We start from the raw sequence: 12,372 nt of genomic DNA, 5'->3' as shown, positions 1-12,372 counted from the left end.
ATTACTTCTGTTGCTGATATTGCCTGTTTGACTTTGTTTGACATCTCCTTTCCTGACCCAGCTTGCCTGACCATTTTATTAAATACTGTTGCTGATATTGCCAGTTTGACTTCGTTGGACCTCTGTGTTCCTGACCCAGCTTGCCTGAGCATTCATTTGAATTTTGGTTACTGGATTTTGGCCGTCATTCCAATTTCTGCATACTTGGTTTCTCATCTGATTCATTCCTAACAATATGCCACTCTGCCTACAAGATATGCCTTATACCCCCTTTATGCCACTCTGCCTCCCTGATATGCCACTCTGTTCCCCAGATATGCTTTATACCCTCCTATATTCCACTCTGCCCCCCGTGCTTCAGACTCCCTGGTGACTAGTGGGGGCTGCGCAATGCGCATAGACAATGCGCATTGCCTGGCATTGCCTGGCACTTTCACCAGGGCTTATACAATTGAGCACTAGAAAGTCATGTCATGCCTGCGCTCGGTCATAGAAGCCCCAGAGGAAGTGCTGGCAGCAGTGGAGGTTACCAGAGAGGAGGATCCAGGTCCCCTGCAGCACTACGGAGGATCTGGATCTTAGTCTTATAGTCAGACCTCTATGTGAATATAAGACGAGATGTATTTTTCAGAGCATTTGCTCGTAAAAAGCATTGTCTAATATTCGAGCAAATACGGTATTTACAGGGCAGTCCCTAGAGGTTGCGAGGACCTGGTCAACTTGTTGTACCCTATTGGCAACAAAGTGATACAAGAGCTAATGTTTTCCCACAGTGACTTCTCTGCAGCCAGGGATGTTACTAGGTTCCAAACAGACCTAAGGCTAAAGCCAAATGGTAACTGTGGCATGCCAAAAACATTACCCACCCTTCTGCTATTTATTTTAATATACATACATATAATACTAAATATTATGTAATAAATAATGAAATCATATTTTGCATAAATTAGAAGCAGAAAACATATTCCCTAAACACTATATAGTTTACAGAGATGCTTTTAAACTTAATTGCATGCTTGTAGTTTCCCTTCTTGTGTCAAAGCAGCCCCACGTATCATGGGAAGCCTGTAGAAACACCCAGGTGTCCCTGTCTCTGCAGTGACCTGTGCAACTGGAGAGGAAGCAGTAAAATATTTACATATGTGTATACCTATAAATTGATGTTCTTAGTTTTCTAATATTATAGGCTCAGCTCTGGTTGTCTTCAGTCTACTCAATCTAACACCCACACATACATGCTAACACTAAATACTATCACACACTAATGCTAACACCATACATTTACACACACAGTATTGCCATAGAGTGACTCACACATACTCTAGCACCATACACTCACACACACTAGCAACTCACACTAACACATACACACACTCCTTTTTCCCTCTCCCCCTTGATGTTCTCCATCTCTCTCCTGGCTCTCCTCCTCTCACATATTTTCATCTCTTTGTCCTCATTTTCCCTGTGTAATAGCTCAAACTCTCAAAAGCTCTCCTTCCATCTTTCTCTTTCTCTTACCTCACACAGAGCCTTGTCTTCAGTGCAACTTGTGCAGACTTTGAGCAGACTTTTACCTAGTGTATAGGAAAAATAATAATTGTACATCATGCCAATATAGTGTAAGGTAAACACACAGATATGTAAATTGAAGGATGGATAAATGGATACAGAGCAGTGAAAATAAATCAATTCAGTTGATCAACCAGCATTGTTGAGCAGAATATAACAGAATACATAAAAATGCTTATTATTCATTCTGAGAAGTACATTTATCCTTGTATGTCTCAATCTAATACAAAGATCTATTCAATTTACAAAGAACAATGGATTCTGATATTTCATGTCTGAAGTATTATAATGATCCAAAGACTTCTCATTTCCATATTATTAATGGTAAGTTTTAGAAGAATGATTATTGACTCTTTCTGACACCTGGTGGGTTACATCTTTCAGCAAAGCATCAATGATAATGTGAGACACCATTCTTCAAACAAAGAATTGCTGGATATCTTACTGTCAAAATCTCTAGATGAATAGTAGCTATTATAGCGAAGACACCATTCTTATTTTTGCTTAACTGGTGTTGTCATTTCTGAGTAATTTCCTTATACAAATGAGGTGTATTGGGCATTCACATTGAAGTTGTTGGAAATTCTTATAAAAAGAAAGTTAATACAATGAATGATGCAGTGTGTGTGTGTGTGGGGGGGGGGGGATTCCTACGGAGACATTGGCAGCTATGCGATGACCCCTGTAGAAAAAATTGGCAAGTTGCGGGGAAGATTTTTTATTATCCCAACTGGCCCACTAAGTAAGCAGTGCACCAGGAAGCTGATCAACCAGGAAGGTGATCTGACGTGAATTAATTCAATCCCTCTGTAATATTAATCTAAGTATGAACTACAATGTTTTCTAGAAATACATAGAACTTTAATTAAAACATAAGCATTAGGGAGTATTGGCAAGTATTGTAAAGTTTAAAACAGGGCTCTACATTACCGAAACATCAGGTTTCCATGGTGACTACGAATTTCATCTTAATATCTAGGTTTTCACCTGCTCGACATAGGTTTGTTTTACATGGCTCTCCACCAAATGTATCGGTTTGTCTTAGTCTGTCAATTCTTGTCTTGTCATATCCCTTGAATTTATGTATTGTATTAAGCGCTGTGTAAACTGTTGACGCTATATAAATAAAAGATAATAATAATAATAATAATAGCGAAAAAGGGACAGCTTTCTTGAGAGAAGGCCTAGCCTTGAGTGCTGTGGGCCCCCTCATCAAAGTCTTGAAGTACAGGTCTGTGCAGGTGGTTTCCCAGACCAGACCTTAGCTGATGGGGTCCAAGAATAAAATGCTGCTCTCTCTAAAACAATGCTCACCAAAACCACTAAACAGCAAAACTACAAATTAAAACATATAAATATAAAGAAAAAATGAAATCATATTAAAATGTATATTACTAGGAGTTGCTGTCATTTTATGCATCCTAAGGGATAAATATTTTTTGCTTAAATATGCAGGATATATGTATCAGTTTGTTACCTTCCTCTATAATATATGTTTTAGTGCAGATAATATGTCTATGTATGTATGAATACACTACTGTTCAAACGTTCGGGGTCACTTAGCCGTTTTCATGGAAAACAATGACATTTCTAGCTGTGTAACATACTGAACAAAATGATCTAATGATCCGTTAACCTCTGGGATTATAGTATGGGTTATTAAATATTTGTGAGTTATATTTATGCTTATACAATGGCTCTTTTGAATAAAATGTATGCCATATGGGAAGTATAAGTTCAGATATTATTTTTATGCAAACTCTTATAAGAAAAGACTTGCACAAAAGGTCCTCAGGGCACCTACTTCACTTAAAAATCAAGATGACAGAAGCAGCCACTTGAACGTGTTATATTCCAAATTACTGTGTGTAGGCAGTTGCAGAAAAACACATGCTTTATGTGATGACAAGAAGTAATTTGCAGTATTTATGGTGACACAAAGACGTTCTAATTCCGTGTCTATATGCAGTGTTTATAATAGTTTGCTTTCACCTAATGTAGTAACTAATAGATACAGAATTTTGAAAGTACTCAAACTGCAGTCAAGCTAAATAACATCTATAACATACCATTAGCGCTACTTTGATTCCATTTCACAATCATTTTATATAATATTTTCACTTTTATCGTATGTTCTCTTTTTTATTTGCTGTTTTGACATATAACAAGGACTTAACTATTTTTGTCACGGTTATTTTAGTACTATTGCAACACAAGTTTCAGACAGAAAGCTCTTATATATCAAAGGAACATAGAGTTTATTTTAAAATGAAACGGCATAAGCTATGATAGTACGTTTAATAATGATATATTAGAATTAATAAATAATTATTGTACATGTTTCAAAGAAAAAGTCTTTCAGACTGCAAGAGAAGAATACAATCTATTACCGATAATAGATGGGGAAGATTGCAACTTCAGGAAAAAAGAATTATCTGGCTCATTCATTTGAAATAATTGTTTTGCTTTTAATCAACATTGTACCTGTGATATAGGTCATTGCCCAAGAGCAGAATTTGCTGTCAATCAGGGAGGTTATTATTATTATTATTATTTGTTTTACATAGCGCCATCATATTCTGTTAGTCAGTCCCTCTCTATTGGCCTCCCATGACAGCTCTGGAAAACCTGTGGCCAGTCTTCCTCATTTACCCCTTAAGGACCAGGCTGTTTTGAATTTTTTGTATTCTTTGTGACCAAGGCTGTTTTAACACTCTTGCGGTGTTCGTGTTTAGCTGTAATTTTCTCCTGTCCCATTTAGTGTACCCACACAAGTTATATATTATTTTTTTCAGGAAAAGAAGTGCTTTCTTCACATACCATATTTTTGGTCATATTTCGTATAAAAAAAAAAATACGATGAACTGAAAAAAGGACTTTTTCTCACTTTTATTTCAAAAACCTTTACTTATCGAAAAAAGCTAATAAAAAAACTTACTTGCTTAACAGCTTAAAAAGCTTTATAGATTATACTATTTGTCCTGAGTTTAGAAATACCCAGGTTTTTTCTTTTGGGTTGTTTTTTTAGTTATAGGACAATAAGCATTTTGCTATTTCAAAACCATTTTTTTCCCCAAATCTGGTAATTCTGCCCCCACGTGCTATTTGGGACAGCTTTGAAGCCAGCCAATGCAATTTACCTCATCAAAACATATATTTTTGAAAAATATGGGAAGATACAGTACTTTTTTGTAAAAATATTTTTGGACTTTTTTAACATTTTGTTGGAATGGGATGTTTTCCCTGATGATGAATAAAAAAATTAAACATGGAGGGTGAAGTCATGTCAATAAATCATACACATAACCTCCCTCTGATGGAGGAGCTGGAGCCAGGTGCCTGCTACCACACAAATGGTGGTATAGCATGGAGGCGGGCAAAACGGAGGCAGGCAAAACGGAGGCAGGCAAAACGGAGCGACACTGACACTCTGGGATCAGTCAGTGAATCAATATTGGTACGCTCGCTTGGGCAGTCAGGCAGGCAGGGCCGCACTGCATATGAAAAGCAGCCCTGTGAACATTTGGAGACCAGCCCCATATAGTTTATCTCGCGGTTGAGCTCTTATACCCACATGCACCCCTAATACATACCCGAGTCACACTGTTTTCCATACAAATAACTATAAAACATTTTTTTATCACATTATTTGTATTCAAATGCCAGTAAGCAAAAGTGTTAAAAGGCCCTAATAAATTAAATGCATTAGACATAATGGAATCAAAACCTTTGCTACTGCAAGATTTTTTAGATGAAGAAGTTCCATTTTATTCAGTGGAACAAAACAGTGATCACATTATTCTTCACGATATTCTTGTAAGAAACTTTTGTTTCTTTATTAATTCATGTAAACTATTTTTTGTTTTTATTTCCTTTTATTTGCTAACCTGCCCCCCCAGTTATGCACATCTGCCCCCAGGCTTGCCGCTCTACCCCCCAAAATTCCTTATACCCCCTATCTGTCTTCCTGATATGCCTTATACCCTCCTATATGCCACTCTGCCCCATGATATGCCTTTTAAACCCCTATATGCCGCTCTGCCTCCAGAAATGCCTTATACCCCCTATATGCCACCCTGCCTCCAGAAATGCCTTATACACCTATACGCCACTCTGGCATATAGGGGGTTAAAAGGCATATCATGGGACAGAGTAGCATATAGGGAGGTATAAGGCATTTCTGGAGGCATAGTGGCATATAGGGGGTTAAAAGGCATTTCTAGAGGCAGAGTGGCATAAAGGGGGTTAAAGGGCAAATCATGGGGCACTCTGCCTCCACAAAAGCCTTCTGCCCCCATATAACACTTTCCCCGCCGACTTACCACGGCTTCTGACTCCCTGGTGTCTGGTGAGGGCAGCGGGTGGAGGCCATTCATGAATTTAAACATCCTTCATGTTAAATAAAGTTAAAAAAAAAAAAACCCAATGCTTTAATTTAAGTCCCGGGCAGGGGCGCCGAGCAGTTGCTCCTGAAGTTTTCAGCAACCAGTCGGCGCCCCTCACTCTCCTGACATCATATTTCGGTGCTCAGCATGAAACGCCGGAACCGCGACGGAGTCATGGAGAGTGAGGGGCGCCGACCAGTTGCTGAACTTCACGAGCAACCGCTCGGCGCCCCTGCCTGGGACTTAAATTAAAGCATCGGGTTTTTTTGTTGTTGTTTTAACTTTAGTTAACATCCTCCATGTTAAATAAAGTTAAAAAAAACTTTATTTAACATGGATGATTTAAATAAAGTTAAAAAAAACAACAACAAAAAAACCCGATGTTTTAATTTAAGTCCCGGGCAGGGGCGCCGAGTGGTTAAGTCCCCTGCCCAGTACTTAAATTAAAGCATCGTTTTTTTTGTTGTTGTTTTAACTTTATTTAACATCCAGAGCGGCAGAGCGAAAAGACGGACGCCTCCCGCTCCCACCACAGGACTCAACAAGGTAAGTAAGGATAATGAGAAGTAGGGAGAGGAGGTGAAGCGAAGGCAGTGAGAAGAGGCAGAGGGGGGAAGACAGTGAGAAGAGGCAGAGGGGGGAAGGCAGTGAGAAGGGGCAGGGGGGAAGGCAGTGAGAAGGAGCAGGGAGGGAGGCAGTGAGAAGGGGCAGGGGAGGTGGCAGTGAGATCGGGCAGAGGGGGGAGGCAGTGAGATGGGGCAGAGGGGGGGAAGGCAGTGAGAAGGGACAGAGGTGGTAGATCGTGAGAAAGGTTAGTTTTGTGACAAGATTTTTTTCCTTTCCTTTTTTGGGATGGGGGGCACCACAGGAGTAGCCTGCACAGGGCGCCAGACAAGCTAAGGCCGGCTCTGATTGCAGGTATAGATTAAATGCGAACCACATGAAAACAGAGAACAACTGAATATCACATGCAAACCCTGCATTTTAGGTTAAGATCAACTGAGAAACATACCAATTAATTGTAATATTAATTGTAATGTTAGCAATCACACTCCTATCATGCCAAGTCATATTGCTAATTTTGTCCAATTGTGTGTTACCTACTTTTATTAAAAATGTGAGTTTTTATTATTATTTTTAAAGGTGGGGGTCATTTTCGGTTTTGGCTAAGTGAACCCTGAATGTTTTGGTCCAGAATTTTCATTTTAGTTCATCCCTAGAATAAATCTAGGGAATCCTGAATTTGTAGTTGCAAAACTTTCTAGGCCCAGAAATCAGTGAGAGGAAGAGTAAAGGTTTTGTGTCATTTTACTTAATTTTAATCTGCATATTTTATTAAAGGCCATATTTTTTGTCACAGTAAAAAATGAGTGCGGCCCGCGCACGTATACAATTCTGATGAAGTGGCCCACTGCAGAAAAAACTTGGACACCCCTGGATTATGCCCTTTGTACATGCGCCCCTTTTTCTTTGATTTTTTTTACAGATATGATTCAATATGTAAATTGAATTTGTTGAATTTGTTGAAAAAAAATTGTTGGGTAAAAATCATGTTTTTTTGGAGGGGGTGGGGGGGCCCTTAACAGATTCTCGCACCCGGGCCCTGAGGCGTCTAGTTACGCCCCTGTTTCTGCCCCTCTCGAGATATCCTGCCACTCTGTCCCGAAGATGTACCCCCCCGAGATATGCTGCCGCTCTATCCCCTCCGAGATATGCTGCCACTCTGTCCCCACACTTCAACTTCCGGTGCCGGCACTTCCGCCGTGGGAAGTACCGGCAAGGAAGATTGTTCACGCAGACGTTCACCGGCGATGCGAGCAGAAACAACCTCCGCTGCCGGCACGTCTACAAGATGTACTTTAAAAATCTCCCTTGCCGGGACTCCCCCCGTGGGAATTCCCGGCAAGGGAGATTGTTAAAGCACATCCAACAGACGTGCCGGCAGCGGAGGTCGTTCACGCTCATCGCCGCTGCCGGTGAACGTCTAAGAATTTAGTAAACAAGTATTTACACTCCACTCTTTTGATGATTACCCTTGTGCGCATGTTACTTGAGTTGATCTACTTAACATGACTTATAATTTTAAGTCCCATGAGATTTAATCATTTATAATGTACCTAAATCTCTTTCCACAATAGCACTTGCTTAAGTGTTTTTCTAAACCCTGTAAACCCTGTATTAGGAATGGACAAACATTTCTGTGATGCTTCACCTATCTCAACCATCGGCAATAGATCAAATGTCCTGTGAAATTGTATTTTCCTCCTATTTTCACATTGTTTTGTATATTGGCCAAACCCCAGAAAAATATACCAACTGGCAAAATTTTTGCCGGTATTCCCCTAATTGTAAACTTTACTTAACATGCCACCATAAGTAAAAAAAGATTACAGTGACATATTTTACAGTTACTATTTTCTTGAATTTTAGTTTTATTTATTTATTTATTTAGCCCTACGAAAGAAAATTACCGTATTTGCTCGATTATAAGACGACCCTGATTATAAGACGACCCCCCAAAATCTGAATATTAACTTAGGAAAAAAAGAAAAAGCCTGAATATAAGACGACCCTAAAGGAAAAAAGTTTTACCAGTAAATGTTAATTCATGTAAACTATTTTTTTTAATAAAAGCTATGATTGAGAAAAAGATTTTTTTTGTTTTTATTTCTTGTATTTTCCAATCTGTCCCCCAGTTACGCACATCTGCCCCCAGGCTTGCCACTCCAATATGGCACTGTGGCCCATGATATGCCTTTTAACCCTCTATATGCCACTGTGCCCCATGGTATGCCTTTTGACCCCCTATGTGCCACTCTGCCTCCAGAAATGCCTTATACCCCTATATTCCATTCTGGCATTTAACTGGGGGTTAAAATGCATATTATGGGGCAGAGTGGCATATAGGGAGGTATAAGGCATTTCAGGAGGCAGAGTGGCATTAAGGGAGTTAAAAGGCATTGTATAGAGCACTCTGCCTCCAGAAATGCCTTATACCCCTATATGCCACTCTGCCATTTAGGGGGTTAAAAGGCATATTATGGGGCAGAGTGGCATATAGGGAGGTATAAGGCATTTCAGGAGGCAGAGTGCTCTATTAAATGCCCCCTTAACGCCACTCCAGAAATGCCCTATGCCCCCATTTAACACACACACACACACCCTATACCCCCATTTAACTAACTAACACACACACTCTCTCTCTCTCTCCCCCCCCCTCTCTCACCCCCTTCCCCCTCTCTCCCCCCTCTCTCCCCTCTCTTACCGGTGCTTCCAGCCGGGGCAGCGGGTTGACGTCGCCTTCCGCTGCAGTCGGAAGGAGGTGTGGCTAGCAGCGGGGGTTTGTATGCGTCCGTCGCGTATACTTTCCCCAGCTGTCAGAGATCAGAGTTCCCCGCACCGGTGCGGGGAACTCTGATCTCTGACAGTCGGGGAAGTTATGTGCGACGGACGCAGACAACCCCCGCTGCTAGCCACACCTCCTTCCGGTTGCAGCGGACGTTGTCTACGCGGATCGCGTAGACGTCAACCAGCTGCCCCGGCAACACAGCAGGAAGCACCGGTAAGTGTGTGTATGATGGGGGGGGTCGAGTGAGACAGGAGGATCCAGGTCCCCTGCAGCGGTGCGGGGGATCTGGATCTTAGTCTCCTAATCAGACCTCTATTTGAGGTCTGATTAGAAGACGACCCCGATTAGAAGACGAGGGGTATTTTTCAGAGCATTTGCTCTGAAAAAAACCTCGTCTTATAATCGAGCAAATACGGTACAAGCAAAGGCTATTAGCTAAACTCTGTGAAAGACTTCCTATGATAGCTTTAGTTTTACTTAAATACTCATTCATTTTGTTGACAAATTCCTCAGGTTTTAATCTAGGTTTAGCAATAGTAACTTATCTTAAAGATGCTTATGCTGTCAAACGTTGCACATTTGTGGAATACTAACAGGTGTACGAGTATACTTGTTATTTTGACAAATGTCTGTAAAGAGCAACGTGTTGGAAATTGCATTCTTGGCTCACTCTATAGAGTGCGTTTCAATCCTTTCATTTTCTCTAGATAGAAATTCAGCACTAAAACAAGTTTATTTGAAATTGAGAAAATCGGAAAAAAAAAAACATTAAACACATTCATTTACCATTGTTTAATTTAATTCCGTATTCAAAATTAACTATATTTCAGATTTAACATTGTATTATCTAGCTTCAGAAACATGGCTCAGATTAAATATGAATGAATCTATTAAAGAAACTCATGATGTATGTAGTCTTCTGTCTCCTTAAATGTTCAGTGAATGTTCATTTGTGTACCTCTCCAAAGACAGAAATGTGTTATAAAATATAGAAGTTATACATTTTATTTTATTATGTGAATGTTTTACTTTCAATAAAAAACCCATTATGGATTCCTTCCAAGATCTGTCTCTTTATTCTTCCCTGTTGTTGTTGTTGTTGGTCCAGACAAGCATCGTAAGGACTTAGGAAGGAGAAAGGACATAACTTCATAATAGGAAATTGATTCGCTGGCTTTGCCATATTCAGGCAGAGGTCACAGCTTCCCCAGGGTACACTTCTAAAGCAAATATGTCCAAAACAGTTGCATTAATTGACAAACAAAAAGCACAAGCCATAGGTAGTTTTAATAAACTTTATTCTTAAAATAAGCTTTAATCCTGAAACACACTATTGCTACTCCTTTCCAACATTTCTGAAGAAACATGCTAGCCTTATCCTTGCTATTGTGTGCAACCACCCATTTATTCTATCTCGGGCCCCACCTCCAAAGATGCTTTCATACCACTAAGCACATGTTAAGGATATCAAAATTACTCAAGGACTTTGTACGCTACAAACTCATATTCTATTCCTATATCTTTTTCTCCACCTTACCAAATATACCTTTCGTTATTGTCGTCTCTCTCCTGTAACCCTCAACACTGGTTTTCTACTTTTAACACACTCCTCTGTCTCCCAATACCTTTCTGATTCTGATCTTTCAGCACTAGCCATTTTAAAAATAAAATAGCATCAGTGATAACATCCTCCCCATGAGAACATTTACATGGTACCTTAACCCTCTCCTTGCCAACATTTACTGTCAACTGGTTTCAATTTCATTAAAGTAGAATTGCACCACACCTTTGCAAAGGCAAATTGTAAAAATCTGCGTGAGGTGCCTCTTCATTAGAGGCACCTCACGCAGATCCACTGGAGGAGCAGGGCTTATTGAAGAGATCGTGAGTATGTATGTTGGTGTGTGTGTGTCTGTATATTAAGATGTCTGTATGTTATTGTGTGCCTGGGTATGCATGTTAGTGTGTGCTTGCCTGGATATGCATGCTAGTGTGTGTCTGCCTGGGTATGCATGTCAGTGTATGTGTCTGCTCGGCTATGTATGTTAGTGTATGCCTGTATATGTTAATGTGTGTCTGTCTGTATATGTTAGTGTGTGTGTCTGGGTATGTTATTCTGTGTCTAAATATGCATGTTAGTCAGAGCCGGCCTTTAGTGTTCTGGCGCCCTGTGCGGACTACTCCTCTGGAGCCCTCCCATCCCAAAAAAAAAGAAAGGAAAAAAATCTCCTCATTATCTACCGCTTCTGCCCCTTCTCACTGCCTCCCCCCCCCTGCCCCTTCTCACTATCTACCCCCTCGCCCCTTATCACTATCTACCCCCCCCTGCTCCTTATCGCTATCTACCCCCCCTGCCCCTTATCACTATCTACCCCCCCTGCCCCTTATCACTATCTACCCCCCTGCCCCTTATCACTATCTACCCCCCTTGCCCCTTATCCTTACTTACCTTGTTGCCAGAGTCCTGCGGTGGGAGCGGGAGGCGTCTGTCGTCCCGCTCTGCCGCGCGCTCTGCCGCACTGCCGCACTCAGCATGAAACGCTGGCACCGCGACGGAGTCACGGAGAGTGAGGGGCGCCGAGCGGTTGCTGAAAACTTCACGAGCAACCGCTCTGCGCCTCTGCCCGGGACTTGTTTAACTTTATTTAACATCCTCCATGTTAAATAAAGTTAAAAAAAACCTTTATTTTACATGGAGGATGTTAAATAAAGTTACAAAAAACCCCCGATGTTTTAATTTAAGTCCTGGGCGGCGCCCCTGTTGCCATGGTGCCCTGCGCGGCTGCACATCTCGCACACCCCTAAGGCCGGCCCTGATATTAGTGTCTGACTGGATATACATTTTAGTGTCTGCCTAGGTATTTTAGTGTGCTGGTGTCTGTATGTTAGTGTCCCTGGGTATGTAAGTGTGCCTGGGTATATTAGTCTGTGTCTGTATGTTGGTGTGGGTCTTGGTATGTATGTTAGTGTCTTCCTGTGTATGTTGCTGTGTGTGTCTGGGTATGTTAGCATGTGAACATATGTCTTTGGAAATGTTAGAATGCGTGGGTATTTTAGCATGTATTTTTG

This window comes from Spea bombifrons, chromosome 1 (genome assembly GCF_027358695.1).
Source record: "Spea bombifrons isolate aSpeBom1 chromosome 1, aSpeBom1.2.pri, whole genome shotgun sequence".
NCBI classification, from domain to species: Eukaryota; Metazoa; Chordata; class Amphibia; order Anura; family Pelobatidae; genus Spea; species Spea bombifrons.
The sequence above is the reverse complement of the archived record's forward strand: the minus strand, read 5'-3'. Positions refer to the sequence as shown.